The sequence below is a fragment of the Calonectris borealis genome, chromosome 6, assembly GCF_964195595.1.
Source record: "Calonectris borealis chromosome 6, bCalBor7.hap1.2, whole genome shotgun sequence".
NCBI lineage: Eukaryota > Metazoa > Chordata > Aves > Procellariiformes > Procellariidae > Calonectris > Calonectris borealis.
This window is the reverse complement of record NC_134317.1, coordinates 34,740,370-34,762,428: the sequence shown is the minus strand read 5'-3', so window position 1 is coordinate 34,762,428 and position 22,059 is coordinate 34,740,370.

Sequence of the window (22,059 nt, the reverse complement as noted above, 5' to 3'; positions counted from 1 at the left end):
AAAGTTTAAGTGGGATGGTATCTGCTCTGCAGAGTGGAGAACCTGAAGCAGTGCAGTCACTGCAGGGCTGGCTAGCTGCTATGTGTTAGACAAATTGGAATATAAAAGACAAAATTGGCTTACCACTGAGACTGAGACTCCACAGGGGTGTAAGTTGTATGTTGTCGTGTATCAGCAGAGCCCTCCACCAAGATTTCTTCAGGTTCATGGCCAGAGGGTGAAATGGTCTTGCAAAGTACTGGACAACTATTTGGGAAATTTGGAACCACACTTGCCCAGCTCTGCCGTATGCCCCGTGGGGACGGCGAGGAGATCCCACCGACTTCAAGCGTGATTTGGATCGGGTCCTGTGCAGGCAGTAGGTTCTCATCTGTAAAACCAGGATAAGGAGATAGGGCAGTTCTATCCGATTCTAAATTCATAATTTATGAAGACACTGAATGCTGTGGAAAAGCTGAAAGCCACAGCTAATGTATAGATTTTTCTTTCTAAATCGAGAGACGTTTAAGAATATATATTTCTAAGCTCAGATTCTTTATAGTTAGGGGTTTGCTCTTTTCCCAGAGGTGCCAAGTGCTGCAGTTCTGTGCCCAAAATCGCAAGTAACCCGCCAGTTGTGGAGAGCTCGCCGGTGCGACCGGGAGAGGCTGCCGCTTCCCCGGGACCCTGCGGGTGCTGCCTCGAGGAGTGCTTTTGGGCTGCCGTTGCAGAGCTCGGGCTCTCGCGGTGCGGGGTCTGTGGGTACCTGTATGGCCCCGTAACAGGTAGGGCAAGGCTGTCCCTTCCACCCCAGCACCAGTTACCAGTGGAAAGCCACCTGCTTTCCACGCAGGTGGAAAGCTGTGGCTCTAGACACGGCAATGCCAGCTGCCTGCCAGGCACAGCCGTCCAGCGGCGTGAAAACTGCTTGTGCAGGACCCACTGGTGAAGCTTGCTTTTATTTTTTGCTGAAGAAAAGGAAAAAATACACATCCTGCCAGGTGGGAACGGCAGCCATTAGCAACTGATCTGTTAGAGCTGGTGCTTCTGCTCCGGTCGGGTCCTGCCGTGCGTTCCCACCAGGGCAGGGGCGGGGGATACCCCAAATCAGGATAGCTGGAGGGTGCCAGGGAAAGGTCTGAAGCAGAAGGGCTGGTGGGGCCCTGGAGGGCTCTGGCTTGTGGCTTCTGGTACCTGTGTCGTGGGTACATTTTTAAAACTGTTGGACAAATACCTGTCAGGAGTGGCTTGGGGAGGGGGGAGTTGATTCTAGTGTGGGACAAGCATGAAGATGCATTAAAAGATCTCCTGTAGCTGTTTCCACCATTATTTTCTATGATTTATGCATTAGCTTAATTTTTGTAATTTCCTCCTTCCTAGGTTGATTAATACTAAATTTAATTTTCCGTAATCAGCTTGAGCATGTAACTTGGAGAGATGAGGTTTAGGCTGATTGCGGTAAAAATCTACCTATCCTGCCTAGCTTGAATAAAGCAAAACTATTTTTATCTCTAAATTATGCAATATTTTCATGGAGCTCTGCAGCCTACTTATATTTAACCTTTGAATGGAGTGCTCTATTTTGTTCAGATCATCTACTGCAAACTTTGCAAATGGGTTTTTTAATTATGAGAAACCCACCTGCATGCCATCAACCAAATTATTAGCGAGGCAGAGAAGGATAACCAACAGTGCTGTCAGACTTCAGCTGAATATGAAAAATGTTTAAATGCCAAGAACAGAAGTTGCCAAGAAATAACTTTAAACACCAGGTGCTGGAGGAAAAAATTAATATGACTTCTTTTATTTTTACAAATAGTGAGTCGAGGCCTAATGCAGACAGACATTTCTATGTGCAGCAGCAGCGCTTGGCTATGCAATAGAACTGACAAAATCAACACAGCCTTCTCTTAAAAGAAAGAGAAAAAATCTAATTTAGTTTAAAAAAGCCCTAGGTAGGGAGAGAAAGAGAACTTGATCTACTCTACTATTTGTAAGACTCCGGTGAGCTGTTGTTGTGCTGTTGCTTATCAGAGCTGTCTGTGAGGTGGTTTGGGATGACCTTGAAGCAAGAAACCCCTGTGCAAAAGCCGTTCTTGAAAGCCTTTCGCTGGTACGCGCAATCTAGTTTCATTTTGGCTGTGCTTTACTGCTGGCAGGGCCCATGGCTACGGACAGTGAGTCTAAATGTTCTTGCTGAGCTAATTTTCCCCAGTAGTGCAGGGAATCAGAGGTAATTTCTAGAGGAAGCGGGACCCAAACCATCAGTAAGTCAGTACCATGAAGCCAATAAGAAGGATGTGTCAACTCGGGAAAATTGCTGCAATAAGCTTCCCATAGCCTTTTTAGCAAAGTGGATTTGCAGAAGCCTTCCGTGCAACTTCATCAGCGTTGCGGCTGAAGGCGAGTTACAAAACTCTGGGTCTTTCTAGTAGGTGCAAATGGCTGGAAGCCAGGTTGGGAAAAAAGAGGTGTATTGATAACGGTTGCTCCGTTGGATGTCTGGTGACCATCAAACAAAACCTGACAGTAGATCTGTAATTACCTTGTGTTTTTGTGGACATGCTTCAGCGGTCTATTTTCACTGGGCTAATTTTGCTTTTTTTGGGGTGTTACGAGCAGGCAGCTCCTTCTGTGGCCGTGGCTGTTTTGATGTCCAAAGCTGGTGAGCTGCGGTTGTTATCACAGGCTACTCCTTCAGTCCAGGCATGAAGGTGGCCACTTAGGAATTAACTTCAGGGCGATGTGCGCAGCGATTTGGGTGATGTGCGTAGAAGTAACAGCCTGTCGGAGGGCCCTGGCTGTCAGCAGGGTGCTCTGTCGGTGACGCCCGGGAGGACATCTCCCTGGGACTGTATTTTTAGGTACTGCAGGTGTTTCCTCTTCCTCCAAAAATGTTTGGTTCACTCCGGCCCAGGATGTGTGGACTTTGGGTTGGTTTTGTTTTCTTATTTCAGGCAAACTTGAAAGATCCCTGCTGCGCAGCTCTGTGTTTTCCCTGGCTGCCCTCTCTGTTCCGAGCAAGTCTTCGCGAGCAGCCGCAGCGGGGGCTCGCCTGCTGACCCGCCGAGCCTTCCCCCGCCTGTTGCTCACCTTGCCCTGTGATTACTGGCACTGCTGCTTATGCCAACACTCAACTTCTTTAATATCGTTCTGATTTGTCTCCAACATGTTATGACTCATTGGGTGTTTGACAGGTCTGTCTCTTATTATTTCTGCTTGTTCCGGCTCATTTCTGTATTACCAGAGTAATTTGCAAGCCTGCCCCATTAGAGCCGCCGTTGCCCTCCCCGGGGAGGTACGACATTGCCTGCCCTCCAGGATAACAGCCATCCTCCCGCAAGCCCATTGATCGAATCCGCCGAGGCTGGAGAAGGCATTTCATGCCTCATCGTAACAAGTTGTTCACAACTCCCTGCGCGCTGGGCTTCAAATTCAGCCTTTCAAAAGTCTTTGATAAAGAAGAAAGGATCATTTTTTTTCCTGACTGCTGCAAATGAAAAAGCTTTTCACCTGGGAGTCGTGGGTCATATTTATGGAAATGGGGAGAGCACTTGCAATATTTATAGCGGTTACAGAAGCGATTGAATCTATCTTTTATTGGTATGTATTTACATGCCCACAAAAATCTTATTGCACAGTAGTTGAGAGAACTTTATTTAGATTTAGTATTTTGAAGTAATTTTTTAGTGCTTCTTTATTATCCACGGAGTGCGAGATTCAATATTTCAAGTAGGACTGTCACCAAACAGCCGGAGGTTTTTAAAAGATTTTTATTTTACATAAAGATAAATGTTGAAGCCACATTTTTCAGAGGCACCATCTGTTCCATGTTGACCTTAATTTTCTGGATGAGTGCTTTTCTTCAAACGTTTTAAGTCTTGTCTACATTTCATTTGGTTGGGAGTGTTTAGGTTATTTGTTGAACAGGAAATCAGATATTCAGAATGCAAACACACCATTACATTGCAAATTATTCCCTTTGTATAATTTAGCAAACTGCTTTGTAAATACTCTGCAGACTTGCTGGGGTAGCTCTGCGTCTCTGACATCTGGCGGGTCGGCCCTGCGTGGAACTGGATTTCTTTTGAATGTCACCGTCATGCCTTGCGCTGGGCGAAGGGGCATAGGACACCGAGTGAGAAGTGTGGAGTACCCTTTTAAGGGGTAGTTTCTGGGGACAAGGGTGGGATAAGGGTTTGTTGGTTGGCTTCATGGCTTTGGAAGGATTTGCTGTTCAGGCTGTCTAAACAACAATACCTGATCCTACTAAAACGGGGTCACTAAAATAGCTGTATGTCTACATATGCATCGTTCCCACAGGGCAATACCCCCTTTTCTTCATTCAAATTCTTCTTGCTCCCATGTCTTCAGCTGAAATAGGCTTATAGATGATTTTTGCCTTCCTTTGCCTCCAACCTTGCTTCGTGGCTTCTCCGAACTCTCATGGCTCTGGCGGTTCAGCTGTTTGTGGCCCTGCCACCTTCACGGGCTTTCAGGACCCTGCCTGTCTCTCCGCTCCTTCTGCCTTGTGCCAGCTTTGCAGGCTCGGCACCTTGCCCCATCCTAAGCTCGTCCCTTGTCAGCCCCACAGAAGCTTCTCGGCACCGTCTGTCACTGCCCCTTCCAGGGGGCTGCAGCTAAGACCTGCATAGGTATCTATAGATGTTCTCTATTGATATATGGTTGATCTGGGCTAATGCTGGCCTGCAGCAGCAACTCTTTCAGTGACAAAATGTACTTTTGGCAGGGACAGTAGCATCTTCGTGGCTTTGGATTGCAAGTGGGACTGTAATCCTGCTGTGACGTTTCTTTTCATAATGTAGTAGCTTGTTTCACCCCTGCAAAGTTTGTAGCTTAATGCAGAAGGGATATTGAGACCTTTTTCCCCCCCCAGAATATGGATTTGGAAATAAAACTAATGATGTGGTAGAAAAAGTGATACAAATTAATTTTGTTTGTGTGCTTCAAGAAAATCCCAGAGGGGAATGCTGTAAGGACTGCACTCTCTTAAATTAACCAGCTGGTTTCTTTACAGCTCTGCTGTGTAAGTGCCTGGTAAAGCCCATTTCAATGACATGCCAAGATGCGGGGGAAAATAGCTGAACAAATAACAAAATATCTGCTTAAACTAAGACTGTTTCCGAATACCAGAGCCCAGAGTCTGTCTCACCAGGCTGGCTCAGTTTGGAAATACCTATTGCTACACCAATTTTTGAGGGAAGTGATGGAGGGGGAGGCGGGGGGGGAGGAGTGGCTGCTGGACTTGTGGCTCATGCTAGCGGCTGTTTGCCATCCAGAAAACCATGTAGTGCTCTGCTGCTGGATATTTAGAGGGTTCTTGGATGTTCACATGGTATGTGTCGCGGCCAAGGCCCCGTGGAGTGAAGGCAGCGTGCGGCCGGGGCGGAGGGGCAGTGGGTCGGGTCGCCTGCTGTCCTTCCTCCCCACCGTGCCCAAGGCACCAGGACTCTCTGCTGGGAAGTGGAGACGTCGCTCTCTTCTTTTAACTCCAGCCTAGCTCAAGCTATTTTTAAAGGGATCTTTTTCTAATCTGTGCTATAAAATAATTAAATCTAGAGTGGGTAAGTTTTGTCTCTCCTGGTTATCTCTAGCTTCTAGATTTATATCTCTGTATGCAAGGACAGGAGTGATTAGTACTGGAGAGAACGAAGTCTGCTCTCCCTCTACCACTGAAATAAATGTTTTTCTGCTTTCTGAAAAAGCACTGAGTCTTGCAAATGGAAAATGAGAGTGGTTTGGATTGTTTTGGTCTTGTTTTGAGGCAGTGATTTATAAAATGAGTCAAATTGCACGTCTGTAAATGGGTAAAGTGTAACTCAGTGGGAAGAACTACAGCATCAAAACGCTCCCTTGCACCTGCAGGATGGGCTCTTTCAGAAGGTAAGATGTCTGGCTTAACTGCTGGAAGGTCAGCTTTTAATTATTACTGTAATTAATCTCAGTCTGATCTTTTTTTTAATCTACTCAGAAGCGACAGAAGGAACTGTTGAAGAAACTCATTAAAAGCAGGACTCTTCAGGAAAGCAGGGAGCCGTTCCTGGGCTCTCCCAGGGGTGGGCAGGCGGGCGAGGGCTCAGAAATAGCGCATTGGGCTGAGGGCAGCTTTTAGGACCTCAAATACCACTTTAGGACAGCTTGAGAGCTCCGAACTATCAAAAAGTTGGACTGTGCATTTGATGTGGAAGTCTTGGGCGAGACAGTGGCATGCCAGTGTGCTAACCGCCCTGGTGGCATGAAGCCCATTTCATGGGGATTCCCATTCAAGGACCTCAAACAGAATCCGAACATCCCAAGACTGAGCCTGAATTTGCAGTAAAAAGCTGTTGGAGACTACGGCAGCAGTGGGGTAAGTGAATGAGCAACAGCTGTGTCCTTTTCCAAACAGATCTACATTAAAAACAGTGTGTCTTTCTCTTCAGCAGAAAAATGTTTAGTTTTACAAGATAAAAATACATTTGTTTCCACGCATCTGCCTTTCTACAATTGCTTAAGAAAACATCTAACTTTGGTAGCATCCTTGTAGAATAAGTGTTTTAAAATCACTTGGTGTATGTTCGTCATGTTTCTGTGGATAGTTCCATAGCATGAAGTTAGGGTTTGAACAAATAATTCTTCTGAGACAAAACAACTAACTTTTATGTGGTTTAAAGAAGGCATTCTGCAAATACTGCCTTCGCTTTGATATGGTCATATCTGCACCGCGTGAGTAAGTGTATTAAAGATGACCAAAAGTATTCTGACCTGCTGGGCTGCAAGTTAAATATGAAGTCGCTGTAAAGCTATTTGGAAGACTACAACTTTGTTTCTTAAGTTGAAAAGAGAGGGTTGAAAGCTGAGTGCTTATCCATGGGAATGCCTGAACCACCACCGCATGATTTTAGATGTAAAAAAATAAGCGTCGCAAATCTGTGGGGCTAAGGGGGGAATCTGCTTTCCACTGGCACATAGGATAGGTCACCACTTACAATAACAAAAGCAACCCCATCCACCAAAACCTTCAAACCTGGCATCACCCTCCCCAAAATCTGTGCTTACTTTTCATTGCTAGTACTTTTATGTTTGTATTGCGGCAAAATCCAATGCCCTGCTGCCTGTGTAATTTTTGAGGGAGACTGCTGTGCAGTCTGTCTCAGGTGGTGAGACTCTGATGTCGAAAAATCTAGCAGAAAACTGGCAGGTCAAATGGGGAAGCGATACAGATGTCGCTTTTGTTTGTTAGGGTGAAACAAGGTGCTAAATAATGGGAGGTTTTGTGTATTCTTGAATTTTGTATATATGACCAGGCATAACCACACCGTGCAGGTCAGCAAGACGAACTGATAGGCAAGTGGGCAGCTGAAGGTGATCGGTGGGGGGGTTCATAAGGAGCTTAGTAAGGGCTGTAGAGAAGAGGAACGCAAGCTAATTGTTTTGATTCTCTTGGACTGCAGCAAGAAAGGAAACCTTCACTTCTGCTGATCCAGTCGTGGCCCTGCCACCTTGCTTGCAGCACTCCTGAGGAGAAGATGACCCCTCTGACCACAATGTGCCACACCGTGCTGGCTGCCCGCTCTCCCCTCTGTGCTGCTAGAGCCCGGCCTCGGCAGCTGCTCTGGTCTCTCCCGAAGGGCCGTAGCCGCTCTCCTGGCTGGGCTGGGGCAGCGCGGGGCTCCCACTACTCAGGAAAAAATCCAAGCTTCAAAATAACTACCCGACGTTTGGAAGAGGGTGGCCAAAGAAACAGCAAGGTTAGTTTCCTGGGCTTCTGAGAACTGTTTTCATTCACTTCTCACAGTAAAGAATTAAAATTGCTATTTTGTTTGAATCCATAGTTTTTGTAAAGCATGCTCTCCTCTAAGGAAATTGCCACAAAGCCACATGTTCAAAAGCCGAACATAATTTTTCCTTATTAGAGTATGCTATTATCCCATGTAATCTCTGGATTATAACTAATTAATGTAGCTACACCTAATTATTGAGTTAGCTACAGGTGAGAAGCAGCTTATTTTTAATGAGATTTTTGTTTATGGAAATGAATGGATTCTCCCAATAGCATATCCTTTCATCCAAAATTATTTACCAAGAATTGGTTATCATAGTGACGTAAGTTGTGTTTCGTTTGGTTTTTTCCAAATATAATGCAAAATGTAACCTGTGGTAACTTGGTTGACTGCTCAGGAGCAGAGACTGCTATTTGAGAAGCAGCTTTGAGCGACGACTTGTGTTTTACTAGGATTCCCAGATGTAAGAATCTGGGAGCGCAGACAATAGCGCAGAGATATTTATGCTTTGGTAGCAGCGATCTGACTGAGGGTGGCAATAAAGTCACTGCTTGGAACTCGGCATCTGGAAGAGATGCACTGTATCTGGCTAGTGCATTAAAAAAACCCTGGAATAGTGTAGAGGTACCGCTTGTGAGCAGCCCCCAAATGATGTGAATTCACTGCACAGGTGATTCTGATCTAGAGCAGGCTGGTGCTGCTGTGCCATAAACCATTTTTTCCCTCGCCTGGCTGGCATTAGTACTGGGGATATTCTAACCAAAATCTGAAAGAGAAAAGGATGTCCCTTTTGCTGGTCTCAGTGAGATCAAAGAGCGATACACTCTCACTATAACATTGGTGTCACAACTTAAAGCCAAATATAGCCCTAAACATTATTTATTGCTTCATCCAAATGCAGACGAATAGTTTTCCCACTTATTATGGAAATAACATCGTTTACTTGCCATCTGGTTATTTTACATTATTTCCTTTTTCCTCCCCCCAAGACAAAATGAAGATCTTTTGATTAGCAGCTACAGTAAAATGTGACTGATTTATTTGTGAGAGTTGCTGTTTGCCGAGTACATTGCCATAGCACTGTTTGTTATGGCATTGAACTGAGTCACTTGTTGATGCTATTTGAGGGAGAGAATTTAGTTAAAGAAACTGGAACAGGATGTTCATTTTATTTCAGTACTTGTAATCCTGAGTCATCTCTGATAGCTGATGAAATACAGCAACTCACATTTTAGACAGGGCTTCTCTTATAATTTGGGGATGCTGTAATTTGATACAGGGTGGAAGAATACACAGAGCTGATTTCATGCAGAGAGGTTTATTTTAGTTGTCACTCTCTGTTGAAGCACTCTTAAACTTTGCACATCTGCGGCACTTTACCATGTCCTTAAATATTTTGTAGTTAGGGAACAAGAGCCGATGCGTAGGTAGCCCACGGCTGTGCAAAATTGGGATTTTGAGGACTCTGTCTCAAGCGTGTGGTTCTGGCTGCGAGATCAGTTAGGTTGCTGCTTGGTGGATCCTCTTGGCTGCCTCACGGTTTGCTTCCGCTGCAAAAATAGGAAGTCCAGCGGTGTTTGGTTGTGTGCCTGGGAAGTAAGGAAGCAAGGTGAAAGTTATTTCTCGTGTGAGAAAGAGGTTGAATTCAAACGTTAAGTGAAATTTTGGATATGATTTTATGCAAGCCTGTTCATCTGTGGGAGTGTGATTATTCAGGTGACTATCAGAGTAGTATGAACCGCCGAATGTGTATTATTATTATTTCCTGTATGAATTTATCAATGACGGGAAGATCCTGAAGTTGGGCGTATTTCCTCTTAGGAACACAGAGACCTTTCAAAATAATTTGCGTGTGTCACTTCAGCTTCACTCGGGGGTGGCAGGCAGCACGTGGCGGCTCACGGCCTAGACAGGTGCACTCTTCGCTGGGTAAAAAACTGGCTGGACGGCCGAGCCCAGAGAGTTGTGGTCAACAGAGTTAAATCCAGTTGGCAGCCGGTCACGAGCGGTGTTCCCCAGGGCTCAGTACTGGGGCCGGTCCTGTTCAATATCTTTATCAACGATCTGGATGAGGGGATCGAGTGCTCCCTCAGTAAGTTTGCAGATGACACCAAGCTGGGCGGGAGTGTTGATCTGCTGGAGGGTAGGAAGGCTCTGCAGAGGGACCTGGACAGGCTGGATCGATGGGCCGAGGCCAACTGTATGAGGTTCAACAAGGCCAAGTGCCGGGTCCTGCACTTCGGCCACAACAACCCCAGGCAACGCTACAGGCTTGGGGAAGAGTGGCTGGAAAGCTGCCCGGAGGAAAAGGACCTGGGGGTGCTGCTTGACAGCCGGCTGAACATGAGCCGGCAGTGTGCCCAGGTGGCCAAGAAGGCCAACGGCATCCTGGCCTGTATCAGAAATAGTGTGGCCAGCAGGAGCAGGGAGGTGATCGTGCCCCTGTACTCGGCACTGGTGAGGCTGCACCTCGAATACTGTGTTCAGTTTTGGGCCCCTCACTACAAGAAGGACATGGAGGTGCTGGACCGTGTCCAGAGAAGGGCAACGAAGCTGGTGAAGGGTCTGGAGCACAAGTCTGATGAGGAGCGGCTGAGGGAACTGGGACTGTTTAGTCTGGAGAAGAGGAGGCTGAGGGGAGACCTCATCGCGCTCTACAACTACCTGAAAGGAGGTTGTAGCGAGGTGGGTGTTGGTCTCTTCTCCCAAGTAACAAGCGATAGGACAAGAGGAAACGGCCTCAAGTTGTGCCAAGGGAGGTTTAGATTGGACATGAGGAGAAATTTCTTTACTGAAAGAGTGGTCAGGCCTTGGAACAGGCTGCCCAGGCAAGTGGTGGAGTCACCATCCCTGGAAGTATTTAAAAGACGTGTAGATGCGGTGCTTAGGGACATGGTGTAGTGGGCATGGTGGTGTTGGGTTGATGGTTGGACTCGATGATCTTAGAGGTCTTTTCCAACCTTAGTGATTCTATGATTCTATGAAATCTTTAAAAGCACAGAGTACTTATGGGCAGAAAATAAAGAATATTGACTCTATTTAAAGCTGTGGGAAGAATTTATGTCGGAAGAATGTAATTATTAGATTTGGAATTTGTCCAGGATGCATGATACTGCTTTAAGTGAGGGAAAATACTATAGGGTGAACGTTGAATAGAGGATATAGTTTCACTTTTAATTTAGATACATGCATGTTCAGTAGTGCAGTTAATGTTCTTGGTACCGAGGTGAAAAGCTGGCTGGAAAGCAAAATGATACCACTCATCTCGCGCAGTCCTTTGTTTTCTTTTGGGACCTTGCGGATCCAGGTCTGGTCTGGCACCGGTACGGCAGTGTGCCTGTCCAAAGGCTTCTCCGTTCACCTCTTCGCGCCCTGACATTCCCAAGAAATGTGTGTGAACCAGGCAGCACAGCAGCAAAGAAGGCTCCTTCACCCATGCATAGGAAAGTACAATGAATACAGGGAACGTAGGTAAAACTGTACATTTAAATTATCTGCAGTCAAGTAGTGAAATACATTCATCCCTTCTGGCACTGTTGCTAATTTATATTTAAAGCAATATGAATTTCATGAGCATTTTAAAAAATCGTATTTTAAATTCAATTTGCTGTCAACTCATTTGATGTTTTGTGTAAAGTCATTTCCTGTAAACAGGTTATTGAATATCAAAAGACTTGTCTCGTACATAATTTTTGGAAAGAAATAATATTTTAATAAAGATAAGAATCTGGCCCTCATGTGAGTCAGTAAGCACTTTCTGGATCACTGCAGTTCTTTGGTGCTTGCTTTATCACAGTCAAGGGAGTGTCCTGGGCAAGGAACATTCAAGAAACAGTCAACAATAATAATATTGGTTTCTAGTCTACAGTATGTTATTCTGCAATTAACTACTGATATATAATATATGAAGAAAGACATCAGTGTATTTTTTTCCAAGTATCAAAAAGAGAGTTGGAAGAAAATGGATTAAAATACCTCAAATCTGACAGACCTTTCAAGTTGTAGAGTTCATGCAGAGTAATGGACTGGGTAATATTAATAGGTATGTTGAAAAGCTAAACAGGTTTGTTAAAAACTGTTGAAGAAATAACTGCTGTATTTTCTTGGCATGGGATTCTTACCTGTGCTTGGAGATTGCTGTCATTTCACAGATGCTGCCCTATGTAAAACTGAGCATCAAAGCCGGTATGAAGCTGAATCCTTTGCAAAATGAAATAAATTGGCCTCTGGATGAAACCAATTTCTCTTCCAAGTGCTGAGTAATGTACCCTGGGTGTAAGCTGCTTGGGCTTTCTCAAAGGTTTGATGGATTCCTATCATAGTAGATCAGGCCAGTAAGGTTGAAATAGATTTTTATTTATTCCTTTACTTATTCATTTCTTTGAATAAGCTCTGTTGTGAAAGTGGGCTTCTCCCTCTGTCTTTGAAAACTGCCAGAAAAAGTAGTTTCCAAATTTTGAATCCCTTGTATCGTAGTTGCATGTGGTGCATCAATATAACACAAACACTGAAGCAGTCTCCGTTACATTAAAGGTCATTAGGGGCAACTGGACATTGCACTGAGGAGAACTGAATTGTACTTTTGGCTTTCTCCAGCAAACTGCCTCCTGCTTGACACAGGTTTGAAGCAGTTTTACACCCTAATAAAAATCGAAGCTAAACTTTGAAATCCCAACCTCCCAAATTTTCTCAAATCAATGTTTTTTTCCCAGCTGCTGATTGCCCTGGAAGTATTTGTGTGTTACTTCAATTAGGGAAGGAAACTCCACCTATGCTAAGCGCGAAAATGCCCTCAAAAATAGAATTTCTGAGCTTGAGGCAACTCAGCTGAAGCCACTGAAGCATTTCTGAAACAGCACCGTCACGTCTCACCTCTGAACCTGCCCTGGGGCCCCTCTTTGGTTGTCTCCGAGGTTTGCTGTGCGTGTCTTGTGGCACTCAGATGTGAAGACTCTGGTACACGGCTTGGACAAAAGAGTTGTCCAGCCTTTCCCCTTCCCCATCACTTCTGGGCTGGCTCCAGGCATGGTACCCGTGGCCAGAGCTTCCTCCTTCTGAGCCAGAGGTTTTGAGCTGGGTCCTGCCTGCTGCAAGCCCACCGGCTGAACTGACGGCAGCGGTGCCCACATATATATGTAGCCTCCATCAGCTATGTGTGTTTCAGTATATTGTTAATGAGGTCAGAAAAGACTTGGGAGCCAAAGGGTTTGCAGGCAAGGAGATCAAAGCAGACCCACGCTGCAGGGGCGAGAGAGAAGGATGAGTCCTGGCAGGGGCTGAAGGAAAACCCTGTTACTGCAGAAGGAGAGTGGTGGTCACCGCAAAAAGGAGAAAACAGCAGCTTGTCTTTGCGCTTTGCACCATGTGTTTTATAGTTGTTGGGCAAGTTCTCACCTGGTGGGTATTGGCTCTATTTCTTTATCTTCAGTGGAACTGATCTGACTTAAAACTTGATAGAGATATGACTGAGAAACAGATTCATTACGAGGGACGGGGAGGTGCTGTACAAATCCTGGGTGTTCATGCGGTAGCGCTTTCCCTTGTGTTCCTTTTATGAAGAAAATGAAATGAATCCCTGAGGGTCATGGACATCTGGACCTAGTCTGAAAATGCCAGACACCGTTGTCTTGATTTGATTCTTGGAAAAAAATTCAGAGCAGGTAGAAAGTGGAGCATGGGCCAGGCAGAATGGGGAAAATGGGAATAAAACCAGCTTTCCCCAATGAGTACACGGCTTTGAAGGAGTAGGAGTGTAATGTGTGCTCGTAATGCTGAAGCCTGCAAGTTAAAATTGTTATAATATGAAGCAAATCCACAATAGCCACAGCAGGAAGCTCAGCGCATTACAGTGGCATTAATATATTTTTCTGTGGTCAAAACGTGGGCTGTGCTGAATAGTAGCTAAATCGCCTGGGAAGAGCCTAGCCAGAAACCCCGTATTCCTTGTGAGCTCTTGTTCTGAGCATGTTTGACATCTCCTTTCCCACTCCAGGGAAAAGCAAAAGAAAAGCTTACCAGCACCTGTGTGCGGGGCAGGGCTGATATCCACCTTGGTCACGCCAGCTCAGTACTTTGAGCGGCTGCTGTGTCCTCAGGGTCACTGAGATGCCTCCTCCGCAGACCATGGCCTGAGGGCAGTGCGTGGTGGCCAAAGGTGAGGAAATAGCAGCCTTTGGTCGTTAGCAGGCGTCGGGCTGACGGTCTCCATCGTGTTCAGCGCTCATAGCTGCAACTGGTATTCAAAGAAGTCGCTACAGATGTCACCACCTGGGACAGCCTCCCAAAGTGTCCGTAGCTATCTGCGGCTCACAGAGGACAGATGATGCTGGGAGAAAGTTTTATATAATGTAATATTTCTGATGATACCGATGTCTGAGTGCCTGCTGTGAAGTGTGCGGGAAAGGCTCAGCGGTGCAGAGGTGCCAGGGATGTCTGCGACCTGCGCAAGGGACGGACATCCTTTCGCTGCAGGGCCAGCGGGGTAGGGGTAAGCTGCAAGTTTCCTATACGGTAAGAATAAACGAAATTGCAGAAGACATCATCTTTGAGTTCTTGAAATACATGGGAAGGAGAAAGAAAGTTAATTTCAAGCGGAGGAAGTTCTCTTTGTGCCAAGGAATCCAGAAATGCCTGAGCCAGAGGTGAGGAGGCACAGGACCTCCTCTGCAAAGCACAGTCGCTCACGAAGGGGCAGCAGCACACCTCGGCCACCCTGGGGCCTCCAGGCTCACCCACCGTGCTGGGATGGGTGGACGTGAAGGAGGGCAGAAGATACAGTCAGGTCGGGTGCACCTTGGAGTTTGCCAAACAGCTGGTAAGACCGAACGCTGCTTTTTGAGGTGCTGGAAGTAGAATGATGAGTTTCCACACTGAGGAGCACTGCTGAATTGCTGTGTCGGGTTTCTGGCCCTGAACCAATGGCTCTGTCGTGTCGATAGGTGGTGCAAGTTTGCTACAGTTTCTGGAAAGCTGGAGCATTTTTTCAAAGATTGCAGTACGCATGTTAGGCTAATAGCGGGATCGGAGAAGGAAAAGCTAAACGCTGCGCCGGCTGTAAGCGAAAGCTGAATCTTAAGTATAACCACTCCCAACAGCCTGGGCAGACTGTTGACACAGCAGAGGCAGTGTCATGTCGTGTGCGTGACTTCCATAGGTGCTCGGGGTTGTACCCAGTAGAAGGCATTTGGACAGGTCTTGCAGCAGAGGGACAGGCAGACTGCGGGGAGCTCCCAAGGGTAATGACCAGGTGGGTGGGAGCCCCGAGTCCGCTGGGGGCTCCCCCAGCCTTGCCACACAGCCTGGCTACTGCAGCTGAGAGGGGTGAGCCTTGCTAACTCAAAATGAGCTCTGGAGAAAAAAAAGCTGCAGCAGGGAGGACAGCGAAGCAATTAGACTGTTAATCTCCATGTTCTGTGTAGCATTAAGTGGAATCCATGGAAAGTGGATTTTCCAAGTGGAAACCTTGCTGATGCTGAGCAGAAGTGTCAGCTAAAGCAGCTATGACTGCTAAAAAAAAAGAAAAAAGAGTATATCTAAACCAAAGCTGGATGCCTAACAAGTCCTTGCACACTGAATGTGCAATTGCATAGTTTACTGATCAGACTGTAAACGTGTCCTGTAAGGTTTGCAAATGGTTGTGTTGCAGGTCTGGGGAATCTGGTATAAGAGAGGCAGAGTTAGCAGTTTGCAGGAGCACAAGGCCATCAGGACTTCCACTGCCAGAGGAGTTCTGTCCTAGCATTTCCAGTGGTTAACTGTGGGATTGTGGAGTCTAAATTTATTATTTGGAAATATTTGGTTCAGCTTTTTCTTCAAAATCGATCCCTATGGATAGCTGTTTGCAGGTCCACCCAACAGCAGAAGAAATTAATGCTCAGGCCTTCCAATGTTTCATGTAAGGAGACTATGAAGTCAAGGAGAGAGAAATGTAAGCGGTGCAGTCTGTTTGCAGGAATATTTTCTAAAAGGGTTTTTTTCCGTGCTGGCAGTTATCCTGGTCACAGCTGTCCAGGGAATGATGATTTCTCTTTGCTGCGGCTTTCAAGGTTTTTAACTGTGTCTGTTTCATATTGAAACAAAAAAAAAAAATTCTTTTGGACTGTTTTCATCAAAATGGAAACATCTGGTTTGGGTGTAAAAATAGCGGGTGTGTTCTCAACGCAGAGCACATTTTGCTTCTGCTTGTTCTGATGTGCGAGGGCATTAGATGCAACTACTGGGGGACTCAGGTGTTCCCCGGTCACTGTGGCACCGACCTGCAAAACCCATGGCGTGTGCATGTGCCTGCCTGCACCCTGTCCAGCCTCCCCGCCTGCTTTCCCGAGCAGCTTTAATTGAAAGCAGTGTATCTCCAAGCTGAAAGGTTTTCCGGTAAAGCAGTATGTTTCAGGAAAACGTTGCTTGGTTAAAAATGTCTCGAACAGCAAGAACGCTCCTGGCGATAGGAGTAGTGGAGATAACAGGGTTTAGACAGCTTTTCTACTACGTTGTTGCTTTGCTACATTTGTGGATTAATCAAGGCCTTTGCCAGATAGGATGGAAGGGCGAAGTTAAGGCAGATCATGCTCTCCTATCTCTGTCATTCGTTCTCTCCCTCCCCTTCTCAGCTGCCTCTCCTCACCCAGCAGAGTTTTGAATGCGGCGACAGCTTTCTCCTGCTGCTGTTGAAGTCAAGCTGCAGCAAAAAGCTGCAGTGATCTCTGGTCACCACAGCCGAGGAGCAGACCTTGCTGTCGTCCCCGGCTTCCCTGCTGGGTGGGCAGGTCCTGCTCCGGACCAAGGCGCGACCTGCTCTGCCAAGCGGGACGGGTCACCTCACTTAATAGCGTGCGATTCTCCCGTCGATGAATTCGGGGATGACGGCGTTCTCCAGTGAAAGGCAGAGCGCATCTGAAATGGATGGGTGAAAATGCTGCATTAAGATCTCTTGCTAATAATCCTTGATTAATGCGGTTATACTGCTGTTGTTAAAGGCTGTTGCTGGACAGGATTAAGGAAGAAAGACCTATGAGAAGCAGGATTGGTTGTGAGTTATCTCCCTGTATCTTTTAATCTCTCATGTGGTACAGCCTGATGTTTTCGAGTCTTCCTTTTGAAATGGCAGATAGAAACATATTGCTGCTGTCTGGAACCTTTAATCTTCAAATGGAAATAAGCTTTTCTTGCAGAAGTAGGCTGCTTTTTCAGATGCTTTCAGAAATGCTGATGTTGTGCCTTGGTTGATCTGCCTAATTAAAAGTGAGCTCCTGTCAATCAAAACCATTACTTTAATGGTAATGGCAAAAATGCAAAGTGCAGCTCTAGTAAATCAGTGTTAGGTAGAAATGTGCCTCATTTCCTCTGTCTGATTCACTCAGGAAGAATTTAGGTTTTTATTATGAGTTTTGATATTCACAGACCTTTCTGTTATGAATTTTACCTTTTTAATTCCTGTTGGCTGCTCAGATGACCAAGGCAAGTTTATTCAAAATACTTCATTACTTGCCCAAAGTTTGGGAAGGGCATTGTGAGGTCTCTCCTTGAGGTCTCCGCTGGGCTGAGTCCAGCTGGGTTCCAGACACCTCCTCCTCCTCCACCTCTGCATCCCGGCCCCTTGGGAACACCTGGTTTTGCAGATACTACATTTTGCTCCCTGTAAAAATGGACAGAAGTGAACCTGTAGCCCCAGGTTTTCTACCCTGCCGTCAGTCCCCTGAGCTGTGCCATTCCCCAGCGTCTGTTTGCTGTCCTAGATGTTCAGACAGCTGGCCCTGATGATGCCGAATCCTCTGGAGAGGCCCATCTCACTGGCTATGACTGCCCGAGAAGGCACCTAACTTAGGCCCCCTGGTTAAGCACATACAGACAGGGAAGTATTTTTACTCCCTCCCTTGCACCCTTTGTATTTGGCTTTTTAAAATCTATTTCTGCACCAAATAGATTGGTTGTTGCAGTGAAAGATATTCCAAGAATAGAGTTTGACTTACAAGTGCACACAAGAAATGCTTATAAAGATACCTGATGGTCGAGGTTTGAAGGTTATAAGCATGCAGCGTTAGGGGGGTGTCAGCTCTGTCCCTGGCTAGCCAGCCTGTTTTCAGCAAAGACACAAACCAAAGCAAACCTGCCTTTATATATGGAATTTCTCAAATGTTGGTACAAAGACTCCAGGTGCCTTAATGATTAATTAGACTCAAAATGGTAAATATGACCACCTAGCAGCAGAAACTAATTATATGCAAATAGTGAATTAACTCAACCAGAGTTAACTCAAAAGACCACAAAGCAGCTCAAGGCTTTAAAAAAATATTTCTTATCCCCACCCCCTGGCAATTGCAAGAAACAAACCCTGACTTTCCTCAGAACAGCCTCGTATAGAGAGACTCTGACTTCCTCCTCTTTTCCTGTGTTTGCTAACCCCCAGTATTGCTCTTTGTCACTTAAACTTTTCAATGGCAGTGTCCCCCTACTCCTGTCTGCCCCGAGCTCCTTCCCCTGCCAACTCCTCTTTTCTCTGTCTGCCGTTCCTGTCCCTCCCTTCTTTTTGAATTAATGCTCTTCTGTTCTGCCTGTGTGCACGTTGTCGCATCCCACAGTCCAGTAGCACTTCCCTGGTTCTTCAGTTGCTGCCTTATCCCTTTTTTCCATTCTTGCCTTAAGCACTCTGGTGCATCCCGTTTCTCCTGCCTGTCTGCAGCCCCGCTGCAACCGTGAGCTAAAAACCCTCGCCTGGGAAGGTGTAACTGGGGCAATTTAATAGCAGACCTGAATGCATCAAGACGGGCTGCCGCAGGCTCAATACCTTTGCCCAAGTGCAGTAAAATTCAGCCTTCCCTATTACTTAACTGTTCTTCAGATTTAATTTGTCACAAACATGGTGGCACCAATTTCCTTCACAAGGTCCTACTTTAGCCTGTCTCCTTGTAGGAGCCCTGGAAGTTAGCAGGGATCTGTGACGAAGAAGAGCTGACATAGATCCTGGACGCGTTTACAGCAGAGCCTCTTGCCTTCCCAAGGCGGAGGCCTCAAAGAAAGTATCTGCTAGGGTATTCCAGTGCTCTTACACCCCTAATTACATTCTCATGATTTAATCATAAGCTGCCTTTTGCTCAGGTCGGCGTGTAACATCTTCCTCTTTTCTGCTTCTGACGCGTGGGCTTTCCCTTTAATGTAGCAGCTGTTCAGTTCCTGCATGAGTGATGGGATTGAAATACCCGCAGACAAGCGGAGGATCTTTCAAATTCCTTTTGAAATACACCTGGAAACTGCAAATTCAGTTCTCAGATGGAAAGCTCAACTGCCTGCCACCCGAGGGAAGAAACCAGGCACGAGCTTCCTGCACAAACAGGCACATGGCACAGATATGAAACACAGCCTCTACGTTTAAAGACCTCTGCACTTCTCAGTTCAGTCCTGTTCCTTTACTAGGGAGTCTCATGATAGTCAGTATTTTCCTTAAGGCTCAAGGTTCCAGTCTTGTGATCAGGCTGCTTTCATTAAATAAAATTGGCCTGAAAGCTTGAGGGTGCTCAACCGGGTGACACAACTGGCTTGAAAACCACAAGACAAAGATACATACCCCCCATTTTAAGGCTTTTTGGCTTTGGAGGTCATGATTTCTTTGGAGGAAACCAGGGTGATAATTTTGGTGTGCTATTGGCAACTATTCACAGCTGGCTTTTATTTTTAAGGTGGTGCCTAAAAGGATGTTTTCCCCTGGTTTTGCTTCTTTGGGATATATCTCAGGGTGGAAAGGATCGTTTTGAAAAGTCTTTCTGTTTTGTATGACTTTCACATTTGAAATGTTGTTTTTGAAATGTTAGACTGGAATTTTTAGCCAAGCTGTTTTGAACATGGCTGTTGACATGTGCACTTTGAGGAGAGCGCACCTCGGTTAAAGATCCCTCACTACCAGTGAAGGTGGAGGCAGCCTTTTGTCTTTTTCTGGTCATGTCTTCAACATGTGTGTGTTGAAGTAATTTTCCCTTTGGATGATGAGAACACACAATGAACAAATTAAATTCTTGAGCATCCTTCGTGCTCCCTTGGGTCCCCTCCCAGACTTGATTTTTTGATAGTGAGAAAAGAGAATGTGTCCAGTGGGGAAGAAAACAAACCTGTATATAACTGCTCTAAGCTAGGATGAAAAATTCATAAAATAAGCACCCTTTATTTCCCACAGTTCCTGCAGCAAAGCTGGGAAAGATCTGCCTTATCTTTCTAAAGAAAAAACAAGATTTACTTTTTAAAAAAATTTTCTTGTGTGTTTAAGTTAAAAAGCATTTGAATTGAGTTACAAAAAATCATATACAGGTTACCTTTATCATCTGTTTAATGAAAACTAAAGCAAATCTGTGGACAAAGTAAAAGGCTAAGATCTAGCAGAAACTTGGCAATGGGTTTGGGAACTCGAAAACCTTAAGAACTGTGTATTTGGATCATGCTGTCATCCAGTGATGAAAAATCTCCAGAGTCACCTTCTCGACCCTTCACTGTATGTGATACATTTGTCATTCTACTGCATATTGTGAATTCACCTGGCTCAGATTTATGCACATATAAACATTATAATGAGAAGGAATTACTGCTGCCACCAGTGGATGCGTCTGGCCGGCTGCCAGGGAGCTCACTGATTGCTGGGGAGATGCCAGCGTTTATGAAAAACGAGTATTCTTTCAAATCAGAAAATTGTTTTTGATTGAGGGGGAATTATGAATAGCTGCAGTGTCTGCAATGGCCAAATAAGTTTACTCTGAAATCAGTGCTTGGCGCTCTGATTGGCAAACCGCTCGATCGCTATTGAGGTTTTTGGGCTTGATTTTCTGGTGCGCAGAGCGCTGCCGGTTGGGACTCAGCTTGCGCAAAGGGGGTCTGATCCCTGGGAGACCCTTTGCCAGTGACCAGCACCCCGCCAGGCTGCTCCCCTCTGCGCCGTCTGCCGCTCCTTCCTGAGCTGGCTCCTGCTGCTAATGAGCAGTGGAAAAAAACTTTGGTCTGGAGGATGTCTAGAAATATTCTGTAATTCCTTTAGGAGGTCCTGACACCTTCTCCCCTTTAGCACGTGTGCTCCCGCCTTGGTTTGGCTGCTTTACTTCGGTTTCGTTAGTTTGGCTGGGCTCGCTTTGCCCTCCTGTGGCTGACAGCGGATGTTCAAGAGGTCTGTACGGTGGCTGCCCCGGACTGATTGATCCCTGACACCGGTGTCCTCCAGGGTTGGAGTTGCCCACAAGCCCGGCTCTTCTGCTCCTTGATGATTGCGCTCAGCATTTAGTACTCGCTTTTAAGGATAAACACAAATGTCTTATCATTTAATGAAGAGTTGTAAACTCGTGATTAGTATTGCCTATATTGTTCCGAACATCTCTAACTGGAGTAGCTAATAAATATTATTGGTTTAGGATTACTTGCCTTGAAATACAAATGAATTCTTATGAAGAGAAACCCGCTACCAGTTCTTCTTTCTCTGAACCCAAATAATTATAACTTCAGACAAAAGAATTCACAATAACAAAAGCTTCCTTGGTAAGAGATGAAGCATTCAAAGTCACGTCTTGAAATATGCATAATTCTACCCCAAAATAACGTTAATATTGTTAACCTCCTGCAGAACTGTTGCATCCTCAGCTCTTCAGATCTGTGGCTACTTCAGATGCCTGGGTTTGGTGTTGGTTCAGTTGCTGGTTTGTTTTCAGTTGCCGATTTGTTTTCAAAAGGTAATAAAACATACTGAGAGGGATAAGGCTGGGGAATTGCTCACTGGCTCTGCGGGTTGTTGCCTTCTCGGATACTGCAGAGGCGATTTGTGTCGGCAGTGCGCAGGATGGCTGCAGCAGATGCATGGAAACACAGCAGCTCACATGGCCCCCGTGATGGTGGCACGCGGCTTTCTCCATCTGTCTCATGCAGGCGTGGGGACGCCGTCTCCTAGTCACTCTGATTAAGCAGCTGGGACTGCAGGGTGATGTTAGATTGACTTTCTCCTGCAAAACTGGAGGTGTCACATGTGAGAGTGGGGAACGGCTTCCAAATTTATAGCTGCTGCATGGCAGGGTGACTTACTCACTAGAAGTGGAAGGGTTTTTTTTTCACTGGCAGGTAGGGTTTTTAATGTGGAGATAAGAAAAATCTCATGTTTTAATAGTGATGAAAACTACTGAAATAAAGGAAGCTGCTGATCTTTGCATTTGATCCAAGTGAGCTCAGCAGGTACTGGTTGGCTACGTTTCCAGTTTCAGCATGGTTCAAGGATATCATTGGGATATTTTGATTTCTAGGTGGGGAAAAGAGAGGGCAGCATGAAGACACATAAAATAAAGCT